Below are 23,440 nucleotides of genomic sequence, written 5' to 3'. Positions count from 1 at the left end.
TGCATGCCTAATAAAATGCACCTTATATAAACATTTTTGAAAATACACATTCTTCATGCATATTTAACCAATTAATAATAAATAAGAAGCATCAGTCATCTATACCTTTCAAGACAATAATATATATATTAGTACACATACTATTTTTTAACCAAAGTTCAAATACAATAGAAATTATTCCAATATATATTTGTACATTTCAAAAATTAATTTAACCAGCAGAGTTTCATATAAATGTCATATCCATATTACATAAATCTCTTAAAAATATAACTCACCTTTTAAATAAATTTGTTGAATGAAAAATCTCACACAGTCAGGATTTTCTTTTTCACACAGAGAATGTAGATGATCACACTCTCCAATGTAAAACCAGTAATGGCAAACTTTCCCTCCAATTTTCCATACATATACACATAATCCACAAATGACATTGCTTCCCAGTGTTTTTCAAATTGAAAAACGATTTTCCATTGGTCACAGAGAACAATACTTTTCAACTGACATCTTCACCCCCTTGTCCTTAATTTTAGTTTCCATAGCAGCAGATCATGCAACATTCAACTTAGCTGCCAGGTCACAAGTTCACCACACAATGTTGCAAATGACAACAGCAGGTGTGGTTGAATTTGCAAAGCATGCCCTTATCCTTTCTGCAGGACCTTTCAAACATTTCAAAATAACCAATAAGAAACATGCTTTCTAAACAAAGTAAAATGCACCCTATATTTCAATTTAGAGTGTTCTTAAATAGCCAATCAAATCTCTACTTTCTTAAAAACAGCATGTTGTCCACCATTTTAGATAGATTTAATTCTGCCACCTGCCTACCTCAGGTTCAGACATCTTCTGATTACCTACAGAGATTCTTTCAAGATGCTTTCAGTGTGGATTGTTGGGCACAGCTATTTTTTCTGGTGCAAAGGGTGTGCAGAAAGCAGAGGTATTGACAGAGCTAGCTTTGCAAAATGTACATATTAAATGGATTGGACAGAGAGGATTGAAGTGGCACCAATTGATGCCATTGTTTAAAACCCTTATGCACTTTCAACCTCCTGACCTCATGATTGTGCACTGTGGTGGCAATGACCTAGGCACATTGACTGGGGTAGGTCTGGAAATGCTCATGAAAGACACCTTTGCAGAATTGATTTTACTTTTTCCCCAAACTGCCTTTGTGTACTCTAACATATGCCAAAGACAGAAATGGAAGTGGTCCAATCAATTTTGTCCACAGATTGAGAAAGCTAGAAAAAATGTCAATAAAGCAGTTTCTGCTTATCTCAGAGACCATAGTATGGGGTCTCTGCTTATCTCAGGGACCATAGTATGGGGTATACAACAACGGATGGTATCTACAGGAGTGATGATGTACACTTCACAGATGAGGGAAACAGAGTCTTTTTCAACAAATTAAGACTCTGCATCGGCACTTACATGTAGCTACAAAAATCTCCCAGTAAACACAAGGGCTCTTTTTAGAGCCACCCAAGGTGCTAACATATAATATAGGTTTTTAATGAAAAAATATAAATTTTTTGTGTTAGGAATCGCACACCCAGCGTGTTCACACCAGGGGGCCGCGCACCCCTCGCGTTCACACCAGGGGCCACTCTGGGAGTCGCACATGCCTCACGTTCACACCAGGGGCCATGCTGGGAGTCACCCACCCCTCGCGTTCACACCAGGGGGCTGCGCGGGAGTCACGCACCCCTCGCGTTCACACAAGGGGCCGCACCGGGAGTCGCGCCTCCCTCGCTTTCACACCAGGGGCCATGCTGGGAGTCACGCACCCCTTGCGTTCACACCAGGGGGCTGCGCTCGGAGTCACGCACCCCTCGCGTTCACACCAGGGGGCTGCACTGAGCGCCTTGCTGGGGACGCAACTTCATTTAAAGAAATCAATTAAATAAAATCCGGCTCCTACCACTAATTTTTATTCGCCCGGGGACCCCATCCCCCGGGGCCCTCTCACTTCATTGGGGACCGTGGGGGGAGCCCCAATGCCCCCACGATCCCACCGGCTCCCCGTGTCCTGTGAGAGCCGGCACTGCCCACTCCCCATGTGGAAAAGCATTTCTGCTTTGGATTTTAGAAGAGAGAGATTTCCCTGCTCTTTCCTCCAAAAATCCAATCCAGAGTTTGCTACGGTAGGGTGGGAGATGTGCTCCCATCCTACCATAGCAAACAGCAGTGGCCCTGGGGTGGGCACCCCAGGACACTGCAGGAGCTGGCCCTGGGGGATGGCGGTCCCCCAGGGTCATTGAAGGCTCCAGGAGGGGGGCCCCCTCACATCTTTTGCACAGCCCCGGGGAGGTAATGGTCCCCGGGGCTCTGGGGTCCAAAATGGACCCCTGCATTTTAACAGTTAGTGCCCCTGGGAGGTGGTGGTCCCCGGGGCATGTGGGGGGGCTGGAGTCCCCTCACACATTTGTTTTTTTATTTTATTTTAAAAAATAGAGCCCCAAGGAGGTGGCGGTCCCCGGGGCAGTGGGGCCCTCCATGGGCCCCCGCTTTACATTTTACAAATCCCCCCCGGACCTGGCCCACCCGGGGGTTAAAAATAACGAAGCGAGAAAACCCTCGCTTCATTTTTTCCACGCACCCAGGGCGCATTCAGCTTTTTTTTCTTTTTTTGTAAATGCTTTTTTTGGCCCTGAGCAGGTCTAAGGGGTCAGGGTGTTTCTACCCTGGCCCTTTTTCTTCTTTGTCACCTTTGTTTCCCTGTTTATTTCTGACTCACTTCTACCGAGTCACAAAATGGCTGCCAACATTTCCAGGTTTGGAGTGTTGACAGCCGTGGTCGGGAGGATTCGCGGATCCTCCATGGCCATAGATATCGAAACTTTTATTTTTTGATTTTCCCAGCAACTACTTAACGGATTTACACCATTGTCAAAACAGGGTGCTTTCTGAACCAAGCACTACCTTTTTGCCAAATTTGGTGTAATTCTGTTCAGTAGTTTTGGCTGTAACTGTGTCTAAAGTTTCCTATGGGAAATGGATTTTTTGACCACTATTTTTTTATATTTTCCTCAACTACTGAACGGATTTACACCATTTAAAAAAAAAAGGGCGCTTTCTGAACCAAGCACTACCTTTTTGCCAAATTTGGTGTAAATCCGTTCAGCAGTTCGGGCTGCAGCCGTGTCTAAAGTTTCCTATGGGAAATAACATGAAGAAAACACATTTTGGGACCCCCCTTTTTTCTCGGCCCCTGCTTGCCGAATCACCCCGAAACTTTCAAAATAGGAGCTGACCGTAACGGGCCATGCGTTTTGAAAATTTCACGAAGATTCGGCAACCGGCACCAAAGTTATTGGGAAAAGAAAAAACGGGTTTCCTAGGGAAACTAGGTCCTATAAGTACCTACTGGCAACCGCCAGAAGGTAATATTACCTACTGGTGGGATCGCCAGCAGGTAGTTATAGTTAGGACCTAGTTACTATAGGAAAATGGCAACATTCTATTCCCAATAACTTTGGCGCCAATTGCCGAATCTTCGTGAATTTTCAAAACTAATTAGTTGTTGAGATCAGCTCCTATGTTGAAAGTTTGGGGGTGATTCATCAAGGTGGGGCCGAGAAAAAAGGGGTCCCAAAATGTGTTTTCTCCATGTTAATTTCCATAGGAAACTGTAGACAAGGCTACAGGTCGAACGGGTGAACAGAATAACCCCAAATTTGGCATGGAGAAGGGTCTTGGTCTAGAAAGCACGCTTTTGTTTATTTGGTGTAAATTCATTCAGTAGTTTTTTAGAAATATCGAAATTTATGGATATTGATATTTGGGAATTCTGCTATCTGATTGTCTGAGGCGTTACGAGCACAAGCTTGTTGCTGATTGGCTGCGATCGGTGCGAGCGGTTGCAACTAGGAAGTGTTGGTCGCCATTTTGTGATTCCGTTGAAGCGAGTAAGGTGAAAAAAGGGGAAACAAGGGGGGAAAAGTGGGATATAGGAGGGTAGGAGCACTGTAACCTCTGTGGGGTGTTTAGGGTGTGCTATAGAGGGGGTGCAAAGTGAAGTGGTGGGCTTCGGAAATTAAGTGAGGTATTGAGTAGAGTCTGATGCAGGTAAGGTGAGCTGGTGCAGGACTCAGGGATTAAAGTGTGAAACCAAATTGTGTGTCTTATGCTGTGAATTCATGTGCCGTGGCCGCAGCTCTACAGTTGTGGAAGAAGTGTCCGGATGTGTTTATAACTACTAGGACGAACTACTGACCCGTACTGGTATGAAAGTCCTGGGGTATGAAATATATGTGAGGTATTGTCGAGAGTCTCATGTTGCTACGCTGAGCTGCTTGAGCCATGGATTAAAGCGTGAGCCCAAACCATGTGTCATATGCTGTGAAGTCATGTGTTCTGGTTGTTGTGCCACATCTGTGCAAGTAGTGTCAGCATGTAGATATAGGTACTTCGATGAACTTTTGTTTAGAACATTGTAGCAAGAGTATGGTGCTTAGGTGGTGTTGTAGAGGGTGTGTGAAGGTAAATCATAATGGTATTTTTAGAGCACAAACTACTCACCCCTACGGGTGAGTAGAGCTGGGGATCAAAGCGAGAGGTCTGTGCTGCAAGGTGAGATGGTCTGGCCGCTGCGCCACAGCTGTGTGGAGAATACATTTTTGCGAGGGTGCAGGATTTGGCGTTATATATGGCCCTAAAATAGGGGGCCTAAGTTGTAAGTTATAGGGTGGCTCTAAAAAGAGCACTTGTGTTCAATAGTTGGAGCTACATATAAGTGCGGATGCACAGCTTCAAGCTATTCAGGAAAACTCGGTTTCCCTGATCTGTGAAGTGTACTCCATCACTTCTGTATATATCCGCCATATCAAAACGTATATTGTTGTTGTATATGGATCCCATTTTGTGGTCTCTGAGGTATACAGAGACAGCTTTGTTGACTTTTTTCTGAGATTTTTCTATCTGAGGACAACATTTCCAATTCTGTCTTTGGCATATATTGGAATATACAAAGACAGTTTGAGGCAAAAGTAACATCAATTGTCCAAAGTGTCCTTCATAAGCATTTCCAAATCTATCCCAGTCAATGTGCCTAGGTCGTTTCCACCACAGTGCACAATCATGAGGTCAGAGTGTTGGAGATGCAAACAGGTTTTAACCAAGGGCAACAATTGGTGACACTTCAATCCTCTCTGTCCAAACCATTTCGGTGACAATTCCGATCCGGGTCCGAACGCACTCCGACCGAGTCGGATCCGGAGTGTTTTCCGACCGAGCCGGACCCCTACAGTCCGACCAAGCGAGTAAGATGCGCACGTATGCTGTCGGACTCTGTTCGGTCGGACTCCCATAGAAGTCAATGGGAGCCAGTTGTACGACGTGTACATGTGCTACCATTGACTGAATGGGTACGTCTCAAACAAGTGTGCCCCCTACAGTGGCTACACGTCGGTGCCATCCACGCTGTACATGCCTCTCCCCCTGTGTGCGATTCGTATGACTGCCGGTGTCGGGAGTTCCTACGCGGACCCCCTTAAGTCTGACTCTGGAAGATTTTGTGAACAGGATTCTTCGACTCAGTCGAGCAGCACGATTCGAGCATCGTACTTGTTTGGTCGAGAATCGTCTCCATTGCGTGCGTCGGTTTGTGCGCGACCGAGTCGGACGGATCGGGTCGGAGATGGCAACAAGTCGGTCAGAGAATTCCCGCATCTTCGCATCGTACTTCGTCGTCTGGACCCGTGTACGGATCGGTCAGAAAAGAAGCATCAGAATCGGATCCGCTACGGCCGAACCCGATTCGGTGCCCTTCCGACCGAGATCGGAATTAGCCCCTTAATGTCCACATTTTGTAAACCTAGGTCTAAGTCAATACATCTCTGTTCTGCATACCTCTTGCACCAGAAAATATAGCTCTGTCCTACGATCCATACTAGCATTTTGAAGGTATGGCTGGAAGGTATGGAAAGATGCCTGTAGCTCATGCAGTTCCTTGGTAGAATAAGAGATATCTTTTAAGATGGGGATTTACTTTTTTTTGCCATACAAAACAATACGTGATTGGGAGACCAAAAGCATTATTTTTTTAAAGTAGGGTGCACAAGCGTTTTGTGTAAAAGCATTTTTGTGATTGGTTAAGAAAAAGCAGTTTCAACCTGGAGGACATATCATAGGATAAAAGTTGTCAACTCAACCACACCTGCTACTTGCATTTTGAAGGCACTGTTCGAACTTAAAACAATCGTGAACTTTTAACCTGCACGTGCCATTAAATGTTCGAGAAAATGTTGCAAAAAAATATCGTTAGGTTTAAAAAAATGTATGAACTTTTAACCTACACATGTTGTAGAATGTTCTAGAAAGTGTGTTGATAGAATACGTTGCATTTCTGACTTCTGATGTGTACTTGAATATTAAAAAAACAATTTATATGGAAAAGTAGAAAGACAGTAATTTTGAAAGCTAAAAGAATCAAGGAACTATTGTAATTTGTTCTTGATTACCTACTGGAGGTCAACAGTAGGTAGTTATCACTGTTATCACTGTTAACGGTCTGAAAGTGCGGTGTTGCTCAGAGTGGCATGGTGGTGATATGATATGGTGCTACACTCGGGTATGAAACTGAGAGTCTAAACCGTGAGGTCATTGTTGTAAAGTGATGTGGTCTGGTGGTTGTAGCATATGTGTGCAAGTAGTTTTAGTAGGTGTTATACCATACAGGGAGTGGGAAGCGAACTACTGACCGCTACTGTGTGTTGATAGTACACCGGAAGCGGGAAGCGAAGTAGTTACACCTACCGGTGTGAAGACTTGGGGATGAAACCGAGCTGATTGCTGTAAAGTGATGGGCACTGGGTGGTGTAGGATACTAGCCGCTGTAGTATAAATGTGTAAGTAGTGTTAGTATGCGTTTATAGTATATAGGGAGTGGGAAGCAAACTACTCATCCCTACTAGTGTGAAGACTCGGGGATTAAACCGTGGGCCTAAATTGTGAGCTCATTGCTGTAAAGTGATGTGCTCTGGGCACTGTAGCATGCTTGTGGAAGAAGTGTTAGTTTATGTTTATACAATATAGAGAGTGGGAAGCGAAAGTCTTACCCCTACCGGTGTCAAGACTTGTGGATGAAACTATGAGCTCATTGCTGTCAAGTCATGTGCTCTGTGTAGTATTCCATTGTAAGTCATAGTAGAATGTTAGTATGTAATTCCACTAGAATCTAAGCGGCATATTATCAAGGAACGATGTTAAAATTATTGCCGCTTTGGTGGCAGGAAACTGCCGCTAAAATGGCGATAATGGGCTTGATAATATGCCATAGAGAATTCAAATAGAAGCCCATGTTAACACGAGAACATGGGCTTCTATTGGAATTCTCTACAGCATATTATCAAGCCCATTATCGCCATTTTAGCGGCAGTTTCCTGCTGCTAATGCGGCAATAATTTGAACGCCGTTCCTTGATAATATGGCCCTCAGTATGTAATGTTAGAATGTAGGGCTGTCATGAGGGGAACCTTGCGGAGTTTTTACACGGTGCTGGATTAGATGGTTGCTTTGCTGTCTGCTCCTGTTGGTGGTCGCTTCAGGTGTCTTGTTTTCTTGTAATAAATCTACTTATTGGATTCACTGCTGTCTTCCTCTTCACTACATAAATTTGGCGACGAGTGGGAGAAGGCAAAAAGAAGGCACCACTCAGCAATATTTCAAAATTGCTTGTCTTATGCTGAAGACCAGTTTTGTTTGTGTAGCTGTTTCTACTCATGCCAGGGTCACCGGCTCATTGAACTATGTCATCCGACTTCTGGTAGGATTTATATTTTTAGATTTTGCGCTTCCTCTGCTTCTTCACTACATTCTAGTTGCTGTACTACACGTGTGTAAGTAGTGTTAGTATGCATTTATACTAACAAATGCATCATGGTAGTAGGGAGGGTGACCTCTCAGACACAGCTCATACAATGTCCCGGGGTGTGCATTGGCTGGACATTTGTGTTTGTGGATGGCTTCCACCCTGTGATAGCAAATACTTGTTCGACTACTTGAAGCGAGAGGAGGAAAACCTTGGATCGCTGTAATAGAGGGGATGCGGATGGTAAAAATGGAAAGAAAAGAAGCAACAAAAAAAAGTGGGGTCTCACCCGTTCTTTTAAATGAGGCTCCTGGTGGGTGGGTAATGTTCTGTGGCCAATCTAATTATTATACTGCGGGGGTCTTTGTAGGACTGGGAATCTTAATGTCACATGCAAATTAGGCACGGAAGGGCACAGAGATGTTTTGCAGCCTAGGGGAGCGCCACCTTCCTGGGTATTGTTTACTAATTATTCAGGGGTTCGAGGCCAACTGAAGTCCGGGGATCGCCACACTCCAGGTCTTTATTTAAATATGCAGGGTGGGGCTCGGCAGTCCCTGAAACCTCGGTGGTCCTAGGAAGTACCTTATTTGTTCTGTAATCACACGGGCAGTGCTTATGGTGTTATAAAGTGGTACACTCATAGAACTCTTGCAGTTGTACAATTACCCAGGCTTCATTTGTTTAATAGTCAGTTAGATTATGTTTGGTAGGTGCACTCTAATATTAAATAATGTTGTCCTTAAAATCTCCTATAAACAGATGATTTTTCCAATAAACAATAGACAGATGTCGCCAGAAAAAGAAGTGATGACATCAGTGATGTCAATGACCATTTCATGAGTGATGTAATATATGACATCATCAGCAGTGCATTTTGGGTGCGCGAGTTATAGTTAGTTCAACTAACTATAACAGGCAAATTTCTCTGGTTTTATGAGTCAAATGTTCAACTAACTATAACGTCCCTGAAACCTATGTTTTTTTGGGTGAATATATATATATATATATACATACATATATTTGTGGTCTTCGCTATGTGGGGAGCACCATCTTCCCGGTGAAGAGACGTGTACTTGAGCAGAAACAGCGACATGTCCTACGCCATTGCTAAGCATTGTGATTTGGTACACCCAGATGTCAAAGATATCAGCTCTAAAATCTCTTACTTTGGCATTGACAGGGTTCCTGGATCAGCAAGAGGGGGGGATCGGGAACGTCATCTGCGATGCCTGGAATCTGAATATAGAGTGAAGCTGCAAAGTAAGACCCTAGGAAGCCTCAACCATGAGGAGGACCTCCACGTCCATTTAGGCTGAACTGAGAATAACTTATGCCTCCTTTTGCTCAACAGTAATATGTTAGAGCCCCCCTTCATCCCTCCCTTTCTCCTGTCTTTTTAAGGGGGCCTTCCGCCTTCCATGTACCAATAATTGTTCGCTATGTATTTACCGGCATCACCCATTTTTTGTTTCCCTTTCCCCGTATTGCTCCCCTGGCCACCCGGCTACGCCAATTCACGCCAATTCACCTCCGCAGCAACCGATGTTAACCTTTGAATTTGGTTATGATACCAGGAGTGGACTTATCCCAGTGTTCTTCCACTTACACCCCCAGAGGTATCAATAGGACATGCAACCACAGGCACTAGACAATTATTGCACACATTTTCATTTATTAATTTAATTCTCGTGCCCTTAATAGAAACTGCATTCGGTAGTATTTATATGGGTCTTGCATTGTAGTTGAACACAGACTGTAACAGTGTTCACTGCCACTTGGCATTTTTCATTCATTAACTTCCATAACATGTTGGTTCGTGCATTGTTATTTATTGCCACAATGAATTCAGTGAATTAATTCTTAAAAAACTGTCCCGTTTCCTGTGATATGAATCACGGTGTTTATTTTAACTGTCCAATTCATTCTCACACTTTGTTTCAATTTATATGTATAAAGTTTTGCAGAGTCTGTCTTTCAAACAATGACGCAGGCTAGCAACATAGGCAATGTTTTCTCTATGTTTTCTATTTTGTAAGAGGAACTGCTTGAAATAACACTGCCACTTCCTGGTCTTTGTATGACTCATTGACAAAGACCGTGCTGTCGAAATTCTTCCGAGTCATTTAATACAATCTCTTAAAGCCCAAGAAAACCTGTGTGTGACTTCTTTTTCCTGCGCCCTGAACAGCGCGAGAAATGCTTTCTGATATATATATATATATATATATATCAAGGCTCCAGTGTCAAGACACACACAGCACTCACGGGGTTCCTTCATCCTTTTATTTAAGCGAGGACGCGTTTCGGCGTTCTGCCTTCATCTGCTCGCATTTAGAAAATAAAACAGCATATCTGTGATTGCACTTTAAACTGACAGATGGCTTCCTATTGGACACAGCGGGTAGAAGGATGGAGGGGATTGGCTGGTCTCAATACCAATAGCCTTTCTCCATTCTCGTTGTTTTTTGCAGGACACGTGACTCTGAGGAGTTCGATAACATTATTACAGTCAATCTTGCAGTGTCCTGTTACACATTTCTCCTCCCTTCACCACTGTCAGTCAGTTCAAAGAGTACCTCACTCGTTGTTATGTTGACCCATGTTGGGGAGCCCCTCGTCAAACCTTAGGCTCTATGGCACCCAGCGCAGGGGTTGGTATATATCCAAGTCCCCACCTGTTTATATAACTGGCGACTCCGTCGGCGCTGATGCCTCAGATTCCCATGTGGTGGTGCAAAACGCCAATAACATCTTTCGCTCCAAAATTCCACCTCGGCGTACCCAGCACTCTTGTTGACGGGTGCTGGGTACGCCGAGGTGGAATTTTGGAGCGAAATATATATATATATATATATATATGTAGTCCTGGTGGATTTTCTGTGCATGCCCGGAGGCTGACATTTAAGTCGGAACGCTGACACTATGCATATTATTTAGCCCCGGATTTGCCAATGACATTATTTAGATTTGGTTACTCTGGATTTTCTTACTAGCTACGTTAGCTCTGGCAACTCGGCAAGAGTTTGCAGTACCTTGTAGCAGAGGTCACATGGAGACGAAAGAAAGGTGATTTCACCATCAGCTCGAGTGAGCAATTTTTGGGACGTTTTGTCTATTCTTTATTGGACAATAAGGTGAAGGGGCAGCAGCTGTAAATATGTAACATTTGTGTTTTTATATAATTGTGGTTTTTTAATATGGCGATTAGTGAAGAGACTTTGGCTGCACATTACTAAATGCTCACATTACTCCCATTCTTGATGAGTGGCATTGTATTTAAACATGCACTTATTCATGCTGCAAACGGTAAAGGCTAATTTGTACATACAGTTTCGCACTGTGCAATTGTCATAGTATAATATGTTTTTAACAATACTATTTCTTAGTTTTACTGAAAATAGAGCATGTATTCAGAATGTACACATCAAAAGTGTTGTGATTAGCAGTATTTTGTTTATGTTTATTGATGCCTCAAATGGGTAGGGCTATTTATACTGTGAAAACAATGGCGCCAAATTAGATTGACAAAGGATTCTTCTAATCCGAAACGCGTCTCTCTTACCTCAGGGTTTGAGGGTGGACCTGAGCAATAAATATTTGCCTCATCTTTACTACCTCGTGTCCGTGCCTTCGTCCATGGAAGTGCCTGTGGAAGCTGGATTGTTTGGTCATTTGAATACAGCGCTGGCGGTCTTGGCGCTGCTCACGGAACACCAGACGTTTTGTGGCTTTCCCTTCGGACCGCAAGTTGTTTGGAGGAGTACTGGAGTACTATTGGGAAAGCCCCCAACTTGGCAGCCAGGACGAGGATTGAGGATGACAGCGGTGGAGGGCCCGGGTCCCGTAGCGGGGCGGTTTGAGCGACTGCCAGCGCGGAGTCCATGTTTTCCTAAGCAAGAAATGCCTTACCCAGGAGACTGTTGCTTGTTGGTGTCTGGGCACTGCGAAAGCCTATGCCTGAGCAGTGAGGTCAGTTCAGGCGTACTTATCTTTAAGCATCGGTCCCCTTCAACCCCGGTTCAGTGCCTGATAAAACTATATTTCTTGCTGCCTGCCATATAAGACATTGACATTATTGCATTCGGCCTTGCTCACTCTCTTTTTCACTTTTGACCTCTGCATCAATATTTTAACAATGTGTGCACTTCGCTCTTTATGAGACAATCCAGAGGTTTTGTGGGATATGTAGTCCTGGTGGATTTTCTGTGCATGCCCGGAGGCTGACATTTAAGTCGGAACGCTGACACTATGCATATTATTTAGCCCCGGATTTGCCAATGACATTATTTAGATTTGGTTACTCTGGATTTTCTTACTAGCTACATTAGCTCTGGCAACTCGGCAAGAGTTTGCAGTACCTTGTAGCAGAGGTCACATGGAGACGAAAGAAAGGTGATTTCACCATCAGCTCGAGTGAGCAATTTTTGGGACGTTTTGTCTATTCTTTATTGGACAATAAGGTGAAGGGGCAGCAGCTGTAAATATGTAACATTTGTGTTTTTATATAATTGTGGTTTTTTAATATGGCGATTAGTGAAGAGACTTTGGCTGCACATTACTAAATGCTCACATTACTCCCATTCTTGATGAGTGGCATTGTATTTAAACATGCACTTATTCATGCTGCAAACGGTAAAGGCTAATTTGTACATACAGTTTCGCACTGTGCAATTGTCATAGTATAATATGTTTTTAACAATACTATTTCTTAGTTTTACTGAAAATAGAGCATGTATTCAGAATGTACACATCAAAAGTGTTGTGATTAGCAGTATTTTGTTTATGTTTATTGATGCCTCAAATGGGAAGGGCTATTTATACTGTGAAAACAATGGCGCCAAATTAGATTGACAAAGGATTCTTGTAATCCGAAACGCGTCTCTCTTACCTCAGGGTTTGAGGGTGGACCTGAGCAATAAATATTTGCCTCATCTTTACTACCTCGTGTCCGTGCCTTCGTCCATGGAAGTGCCTGTGGAAGCTGGATTGTTTGGTTATATATATATATATATATATATATATATATATATATATATATATATATATATATATATATCCAAACACAAAAGTTTTCCCATAAAGGAGAGCCACATCAGCAGGTAGGTACAAATCCGTTTAATTCATGAAGCTGCAGCAAAGTGGGTGAACAATCGCCATGATATAAAGCTGCCTGACGCGTTTCATGCTAACACAGCATTTCTTCAGAGGCACAGAGTCCATTACCAGCGTGTGACATCAGCACTCTTTTATATTGATTCCACCTGCCACAGTGGGCGTCGGCTCTCGCTGAGCCCGATGGTCCTTGTAGTGCAATTTATGTTGCTCCAGTGAGTCATTCACTCGCGGTAACCATAAGGACAATTAAAACCACAGTGGGGTTCTACTCACACTGTGTTGCACCATACTACTTCAGGAAAACGACCTCACTGCCATGAGCGCCGCCAGTTGGGTGACTGCAGCGCAAACCGCATACAATGCAGCAGGGCTTCTCCCACGACCGGGACCAGCCGTTTTAAATCCAAACACAAAAGTTTTCCCATAAAGGAGAGCCACATCAGCAGGTAGGTACAAATCCGTTTAATTCATGAAGCTGCAGCAAAGTGGGTGAACAATCGCCATGATATAAAGCTGCCTGACGCGTTTCATGCTAACACAGCATTTCTTCAGAGGCACAGAGTCCATTACCAGCGTGTGACATCAGCACTCTTTTATATTGATTCCACCTGCCACAGTGGGCGTCGGCTCTCGCTGAGCCCGATGGTCCTTGTAGTGCAATTTATGTTGCTCCAGTGAGTCATTCACTCGCGGTAACCATAAGGACAATTAAAACCACAGTGGGTTTGGAGAGAGTTCTACTCACACTGTGCTGCACCATACTACTTCAGGAAAACGACCTCACTGCCATGAGCGCCGCCAGTCGGGTGACTGCAGCGCAAACCGCATACAATGCAGCAGGGCTTCTCCCACGACCGGGACCAGCCGTTTTAAATCCAAACACAAAAGTTTTCCCATAAAGGAGAGCCACATCAGCAGGTAGGTACAAATCCGTTTAATTCATGAAGCTGCAGCAAAGTGGGTGAACAATCGCCATGATATAAAGCTGCCTGACGCGTTTCATGCTAACACAGCATTTCTTCAGAGGCACAGAGTCCATTACCAGCGTGTGACATCAGCACTCTTTTATATTGATTCCACCTGCCACAGTGGGCGTCGGCTCTCGCTGAGCCCGATGGTCCTTGTAGTGCAATTTATGTTGCTCCAGTGAGTCATTCACTCGCGGTAACCATAAGGACAATTAAAACCACAGTGGTTGTACAGTCATGAGTAATGTAATATGTGACGTCATCAGCAGTGCATTGCGGGGGTGTGAGTTATAGTCAGCTGAACTAACTATAACAGGGGAATTTCTAGGGTTTTGTACGAGGGAAATGTCCAGCTAACTATAACGCCCCTGAAACCTATGTTTTTTTAAGTGAATTTCTATGGTTTTTTAAATGCCAATTCCTAACTATAACGCCCCTTAAACCTTTGTTTTTTTTCAGTGAATTTCAAAGGTTTTTTAAATGGCAATTCCTAACTATAACGTACATGAAACCTATGGTTTTTTCAGTGAATTTCAAAGGTTTTTTAAATGCTAATTCGATCTATAACTTATCTCTAAAGATATCATGTTTAATGATTTTCATTGGATTTCTATGTTTTTCAAATTCAGTGTGTCAATTTCATTAATTATCTTTTTTAAAAATACTTTTTTATCCCCATTTTTTAAACTTCTTTTTTCAATTAATTCTTTTAAAAATTAAAAAATATTATTTGAACTTAATGGGGTTTTCAAACATATTTTTTTATATTTTTCGAAATATTTTTTTAACTATATGCTAAAAATTGTATGTTATGTATTTTTTCAATGTTTTTGGATCCGCACACCCTATGCGCACCATTCTCGATCCCTACGCAATAGCAAACTCACATGCTATGCGTCGAGTACGTGTTTAGTGCGCGATCGCAATGCGACCGGTACGCGACTCCCAGCCTCTACGCGCCACGTTCGATGTACGTAACATGACGGTTACGCGCTTCCGCGATGCGTTATTTGCATCTATGACGCGGTAGGTGCGTGGATCCCGCGAAGTATTTAACATTTAAAAACACATATCTATGTATTTCATGTGAATAATAATTGAAGACAAACTCTCAACTAGTCTTAAAACTAAAATATTTTTAAATCTAATCCTATAATTGTTTTTTTTATTCAATATCACGGAAGCGCGCTGGGTGCGTGCTTCATAAGCGCAGGGTGCGCGGATCCCATGTGACCTGCAAAAAAAGAGATTTGATTGGTTCATTACACTTCCTCTTCTAACTATTGAAAGACCCCACCCATTTCAATCATTCTTCTTTGACCTTCTTTAGAGCACCATCTCTTTGGAGAGAAGAATATTTTTTGGACTAAGTTTACACTTAGCTCTAACTTTTTTCAACCAAAAATGGCTTCAGGGCAGCAGGCATCACCAGCATCACCTCATACTTCTGAGGATGAATTTTTGCCGGAGGCACCACCCAAAAAACGTTTTTCTTCAGTGGTGTGGAAATTTTTTACTTTTCCCGAGGGGCAGAATACGACCAATGCCACCTTGGTCACGTGCAAGATTTGCAAAAGAGTCCTGTCACGAGGGGATCCTAACAAGAAATACTCTTGCGGCACGGCAAGTATGATGAAGCACATAAGGACCCTTCATCCGAACAATCTTGCACAAGAAGAGTGCCGACGGATGAGAAACACTCCTGCTCCTGCAACATCCACCTCATCGCAGCCGAGCACATCAAGAGTGCATCCATCAGCCCAAACCTTGGACATCCGTCCTCAATTTCAATATTTAAAAGTGCTCTGCACTAAGTGCAATAAGACTTTGTGCTATGGCGAGCAGTCGATCGATCTGATCTGCCGCTGGCAAGAAAGTCACATTTGTGATTTTTTTTTTTTTTTTATTGTTCAGAAAACCCCCAAAAAATTATAAAAGAATAAAGAAGAAAAAAAAAGTTCTTGTAAGAACTAACTTTCCTGGTTTAAAAAAAGAGCTACATTTCTTTGTTAGTGTTAGTTTAGATGAATGTATGTGTAGTACGTAATTGACTGAATGAATGCATTAGTAGCGTATGGTGAATGTATAAGTGCAGAAGTATGAGAAAGTGCTGCAGCATCACACAGTAACCTCTTTAACTGCAGTGTGCTGTAGTACTTCCGAAGCACAGGGATGCAACATATGTACATAAATATGTTGCAAATACATGCTTCTCTCTGCACGGCTGCTTAAACTGCAGCCATGTGGTGATACAGACACCCTTGCACCGTAGTGCAAGGATATCTGTGTCATGTGCTGTTTGTTTTTCTGCAGGAAGACACACCTTCCTGCACAAAAACAATGAGAAAATGCATTTTTCTCCTTCAATATATGCTGAACATTTCAGCATGCATTGAAGATATAAAAATGTGGAGAAATGAAAACAATTCTCCTTGTTGTGCTTTCCTACACCAATTTTAGAATAGTGCACCATTCACACACATATCGAGATTTATGATTTCTGATAAATCTAGACATATGTCTTGTTGTATGAGTATTCAGTGAAATCATGTACAACAACACTTATAGAACACCCTATCAACGCAAAGTGGTCTGCATGATGAGGTTGTATTTACATGGAGTATAAAAAGTGCACAGATTGCCTTTTCCTCTCTTTGTAAATATGAAAGAGTATCTTACACAATAACTATGTTACAAAAAGTGACATATTTCCGATTTTAAAATTCCTTGCGAATGATAAAAGGTAAGCACAGAGATTTGTCTGCAAAGATGTTCAAAGAAGAATGATTGAAATAATTGGGGTCCTTCAATAGCTAAAAAAGGAAATATTATGAACCCCTCAAATCTCTTTTTTTGCAGGTCACATGATATCTGATTAGGGTCAGATTTAAAAACTACATAAACTGAGTGTTTTTAGAAACGTGTTTCAACTTTGTAGCTTCTTGCACACCTCTTCATTCTACATATTGAGACTTAGTTAAACTTACCTTCGCAGTAATAGCAAAAACAAATTGTATACATTTTTTTCTGTTTTTCATTCAAATATAAATTCATATAAATTGCTTATTTTAAAATTTGGATCTGTGAAAGTAAAGGAAAAAAAAACTTATAACATGTAATAATACATTTTTTACAACACAGCATAATTTCCACAAAGTAATTTTTTTGCCTTTTTTGCTGTTCTCAGAATATATTAAATTTCACTAAAAATAGTGATTTCAATCGTACTCATCACTTAACAGCGGGCAAAAAAAACACAATCTCAAAGATTGTTAAAAACAACCCAACATGCCATTCTCAAAAAAAAAAAAACAAGATACAAATCACATATATATAAAATGCACACAGCTAACAAAATGTTTTAACTTTAACTTACAAAAACTGTAAATGATGTCGCTTTAAAATATTCACCAAATCTAAAGATGAATTTTTGGAGGATGCACCATGCCCACTACGTTTTCCTTCAGTGATGTGGACATTTTCTACTTTTCTCGAGGGGCAAACAAAGACCAATGCCACCTTTCTCATGCACAAGATTTTCTAAAGAGTTCTGTTACGAGGGGATCCTAACAAAAAATACTCATGCGGCACAGCAAGTATGATGAAACACCTAAGGACACTTCATCCACACAATCTTGCACGAGAAGAGTACAAACAGATGAGAAACACTCCTGTTCTGTATCTGTAAAAAATAATCACAAATAAATGTATATTAATAACTTTCAAAATTATACTATTCCATTACTGTACAAACACATTTTATATAAATACTGACTAACAAACTATAGCCCTGAACCACAAGTGTGACGATGGTTAAAACACTACATGCAGAGTGCATACTACTTTGAAGCAGTTCATATCCTAAAGCCTACCTCACTAAAACACTACATCCTAACTGACTAAATGATTACATTACAGTACTATAAGGAGACACACTGGGTGAGTGACAGGGTATTTCCTAGAAGTGTATAAATACTAATTAGGGAATTGAAGGTGTGAAACACAACTGTGTAGGTGATTAGAGGACTGAATCCATACTGCATAGGCATTTAAAGCAGTCCATGTGCTAAGGCCTGGCTCACTGCATGAATGATTAGAGTACAGCAAGGAGAGTGCCTAGGTGAATTTATAAGTGCAGGCTTTTCGCACAGGGAATGGATTAGTACTTGGTACTGAATGGGTCACTAGAGGAGTGCAAAGGCAGTGACAAGATGTTTGCTGGACTGTATGGATACTGACTAGGAAATTGAAAGTGTGAAAGACAAGTGTCTAAGTGGTTAGAAGACTGCATACATAGTGGATAGGGGTTTGAAGCAGTCCATGTGCTAAGGCCTGGCTCAGTGCATGAATACTCAGGCAGTGACGTAATCATTAGAGTACTGGAAAGAGAGTGTCTTGGTGAATTTATAAGTGTTTAGGTTTTGGCACAGTGAATGGATTAGTACATGGTGTTGAATGGGTCACTAGAGGACTGCAAAGGGAGTGACAGGGTGTTTCCTGGTAGTGTATGGATACTGACTAGGGAATTGAAGGTGTAAAAGACAAGTGTATAGTATGTTAGAACACTACATGCATACTGCATAGACATTTGAAGCAGTCTATTTGGTACTTAGAAACTGACTAAATCATCAGACTACTTCTAGGGCAGTGCTTGGGTAAAACTTTTAAATTTTCAGTTCTGCCACAGTGAAGAGAATAGTACATGGTACTGCACCTTAGTGTCAAACCCTAACTCATTTTATCAATGCATAAGCAAAGACTAGCTTCTAATGCTACTAAAACTTGAGAACATGACAGGTTTTAAAAGAGTTATCTGCTAAAAAATACACAATGTTACCAAATGCTTCTCTCACAGTGGTTCCCAAATGCACACAGACTCACAGTGTGATTCTAGACAACAACCACTATACCTAGGAGTTTACCAAAAATCATTCACTACTGTGGAAGTGGTAAGGGAACTGCACACAATCTTCATATTTCAGGACTGCACTTTTGTGTCAAAGCCTGACTCATTTAATCAAAGCATAAGCAAAGACTGGCTTCTAATGCTACTAAAACTTGACAACATGACCGGTTTTAAAACAGTTATCTATCATCAAATACACGATGTTACCAAATGCTTCTCTCACAATCCTTACCCAAATGCACACAGACTCACAGTGTGATTTTAGTCAAGCAATACTATCCTAGGAGTTTACCAAAACTCATTCACTAGTCTAGAAGAGTTAATGGTACTGCACACAATCTACATATTTAAGTACAGCACATCAGGGTCAAAGCATGACTCATTTAATCAACACATAAGCAAAGACTGGATTCTAATGCTACTAAAACCTTACAACATGACAGGTTTTAAAACACTTATCTGTCAGAAAATACATGATGTTGCCAAATGCTTGTCTCACAGTGATCCCAAATACACACTAACTCACAGTGTGATTCTAGACAAGCACCACTATCCCTAAGAGTTTACCAAAACTCATTCACTACAGTGCAAGTGGTAAGGGAACTGCACGCAATCTACATATTTCAGGACTGTACTTTTCTGTCAAAGCCTGACTCATTTTATCAAAGCATAAGCCATAACTGTCTTCTAATGCTATTAAAACTTCACAACATGACATGTTAAAACACTTATCTGTAAGCAAATACACGATGTTACCAAATGCTTTTCTCACAGTGGTTCCCAAATGCACACATACTCACTGTGTGATTCTAGACAAACAACACTATCCCTTGCACTATACCAAAACACATTTCTTCATCTAGAAGAAGTACAACATTTTAGTATAGAAACTTAACATAACTCATTTCACAAATTCATAAACAATGACTGATTTCTAATTCTAACAAAATATAAAAACAGCACAGTTATCTGTCTGCAAACACATGAAAAACCCCAATGCTTATCACAGAATGGTTTCTACATGCACACCCACTGTCAATAAGATTGTAGAGAAAAAAAAGTACTCCCTACACTTTAGCAGGAGAAATACATTAGTCTGATTAAAATCAAAATAGTCTATATACATCCCCTCACAATTAAATAACTCATCTTTCAAGTTCTTTTGTAGATTAAGAAGTATATCAGTCACTTACCAAATTTTCTTTTACAGAATCTCTGCACTGTGCACCTCTCAGCAAAAACAAAGAATGGAAAAGTTTCCCTTTCCTTTTCCACACATATACATGTAAACATCAAATCACAATCCTTCACACATAAACTCAAAAGCAAACACACACTTCTATTGGTTAAACATTTCTACCCTTTCCAACTGAAATACATGTCAACCCTTTCCCCAATCTGCCTTCTGCCTGTTACCATAGAAACAGGTCATGGAACACTGCACTGAGCACACAGGTCAGATGTTCAGCACACAATGTTGCTACACAAGATTGCTTCAAATGTCTATGCAGTATGCATGCAGTCTTCTAACATACTATACACTTGTCTTTCACATTTTCAATTCGCTAGTCAGTATCCATACACTTCCAGGAAACACCCTGTAACTCCCTTTGCAGTCCTCTAGTGACCCATTCAGCACCATGTACTAATCCATTCTCTGTGCCAAAACCCAAACACTTATAAATTCACCAAGATACTATCTTTGCAGTACTCTAATCATTCAGTCAGTGCCTAAGTATTCATGCACTGAGCCAGGCCTTAGCACATGGACTGCTTCAAACCCCTATCCACTATGTATGCAGTCTTCTAACCACATAGACACTTGTCTTTCACACTTTCAATTCCCTAGTCAGTATCCATACAGTCCAGCAAACATCCTGTCACTCCCTTTGCACTCCTCTAGTGACCCATTCAGTACCAAGTACTAATCCATTCCCTGTGCGAAAAGCCTACCACTTATAAATTCACCTAGGCCCTCTCCTTGCTGTACTCTAATCATTCAGTCAGTACCGAAGTACTAATGCAGTGAGCCAAGCCTTAGCACATGGACTGCTTTAAATGCCTATCCAGAATGGACGCAGTCCTCTAATCACCTACACAGTTGTCTTTGACACCTTCAATTCCCTAGTTAGTATTCATACACTTCTAGCAAACACCCTGTCACTCACCCAGTGTGTCTCCTTATAGTACTGTAATCATTTAGTCAGTTAGCATGTAGTCTTTTAGGGCCTCATGTAGGTAAATACATTTTACCGGTTCTTAAATACCGAGCCGTACCGAATCGGTAAATTAGAATCGGTAAGTTATATGTAGGTAAAAATTCGGTAACAGTTACCGATTCGGTAACATTCGGTAATCACGAATCGGAATTCACCGAATCGGTAAATACCGAGGTGGTATTTACCGAATCGGAAAATACCGAGGTGGTATTTACCGAATCGGAAAATACCGAATCGGTATGTACGGATTCGGTAAATAAAATCACATGACTTGACGAAACAGCTAATCCTGTGCAACGACAGCCCACCCAACCAGGAAGTGCCCACACCCAGGCAGGTGTACATAATTAGCCGAAGTGGCCACACCCAGGCAGGTGTACATAATTAGCCGACCCTGGAGAGGCTTGGAGTGCAGAGGAGAGGCAGGGAGCCGTTGCATGTGCGAGCGGGTAAACGAACAGCATGTCCAGCCAGAGAACACAGAAAGGCGGAGGGGAAAGGAGGAGGAAGCTGAAATTTAGCCCCAAGGAACTCCAGGTGCTGGTGGAGGAGGTGGTGAAGCAGCACCAGAAGCTGTTTGGAAGGCAATCCCTGCAAGTGCCTGAGGCTGAAAAGCGCAACATATGGCTGGCCATCCAGGCGCAGGTCAATGCTGTGGGAGTGACCCACAGGGACATTGAGGTCCTCAAAAAGCGCTGGTATGACCTGAGGATTGTAACCAAGAGGAAGATGGGCGACATCCAGAAGGAGGCCAGCCAGACCGGAGGTGGAATCAACAGGGCACCTGCCCTCACCGAACTGGAGGAGCTGGTGGCGGCCACAATCGAGCAAGAGAGCGTCGTGGGTCTTGGGGACGCCGACAGCTCTGCCAGAGCCGCAACACACCAAGGTAAGACGAAAGCACAGCAATGTAGCCCCCCCTACCCCTATCCCACATCCCCCATTGTGAAACGAGAATCACACTGCAGTCCACACGTGTCAGTGCAGACAGGCAATGCATTCCGGGAGATGTAGTCAGGGCAACACTAACCATGACGTAAATGTTACAGGGCAACAAGGCATGTCACGCACTCGAGGCACAAGGAGACAGAGGATATATTGGAATGTGAAATGATTTATTGTGACGCTTGCAATGCAGCCCTTCGGGGACACTGAGCCAATGTTGTATTTCTGTCCACAGATGTGACATCATGCAGGACAGGGCATGCTGCAGGAGAGACGGCACACCGGCCACAAATATCACCTCTAGCCAGCACAAGTTCAGACCAGGGAGCAGGCCCACTGGCAGCCGCACCACCAACACAGCCAGCCTCGCCGCACACAGAGCCAGCATCACCTCACCGAGAGCCAGCATCACCACCACCAGAGCCAGCATCGCCACTCATGTTCGAATCACCGGCCACATCTCCGCTTGCAGGTGTGAGAATGAGGAGGCGTCCAGCAGCCAGGCTACGAGCCTTAGACACCTCGTCAGACGACAGCATGGGCCCAGAAGACCGCACCAGGCCCCAGGAAGGGAGCCATGCCACTGTGCCCCACACCTCACAGGCAGCACAGACGGAAGCAAGAGGGCGCCGCAGGTCGCGTGTCCAGAGTCCACCAGCACCCACTGACGGCCATGGTGTCTTCTTGGGGCTCGAGGGCCAAATGTTGAAACAACTGCGCCTGCAATCAAAGGCAGTCATGTCAGTCCAGAGGCACATGCGGGTGATGAAGACAACATTAGTCAACATGGACAATAACATTAGCGGCATGGCTGCGGGCATTCGGGACATGTCCCAGTCAATCCAGCAGTTGTGCAGCAAATTAGATGCTGACATCGAAGCACGGCGCCGGGAACGCCAGAGAAGGGACACTACCAGCAGGGCACTCAACCGTCTGGCAACTGCGACTTCTCTACTGTGCCAGCGCTCTGTGACGATGCAGGAGGGCCTAACACAGTGCTGCAGCGACCTGTCTCGGGGGATGGTGCAGGTGACAAGTGCACTAGGGGTGCTATTGACTAGTCAGGCGTCGACAACTGCTGCAGGGGATGCTGCGGAGAGCATCGACACCAGCAGCAGCATCACACCCCCCGTCCCAGAAGCACGCAGGAGCAGCAGGCGGCTTGGGGTTGGCTCTAGTGAGGATGCACAGGCCGTGCAATCCACCACTGCAGCGCGTATGCGCAAACATTGATGTAGCCCTGCTTAGCCACTTCCCAATGGGTGACGTAACCCTGGACATACTATAGATGGTATATTGCCAGATTGGCCTGTTCATGTGTGCATGGCGTGGTGCCACATTAAAACTACGTCAGGACTTCTCACAACTCGCTGTGTCCCCTTACTTACTCAGAAATAGTTGCATGTGATCTCTGCCCGTCTCTCTCTCCCATCGATTGCAGTTGGCACTCTAGCTGCGTTGCCCTCTG

The sequence above is a fragment of the Triturus cristatus genome, chromosome 4_1 (assembly GCF_964204655.1).
Source record: "Triturus cristatus chromosome 4_1, aTriCri1.1, whole genome shotgun sequence".
Taxonomy (NCBI): Eukaryota; Metazoa; Chordata; class Amphibia; order Caudata; family Salamandridae; genus Triturus; species Triturus cristatus.
Note: the sequence above shows the minus strand (reverse complement) of the source record.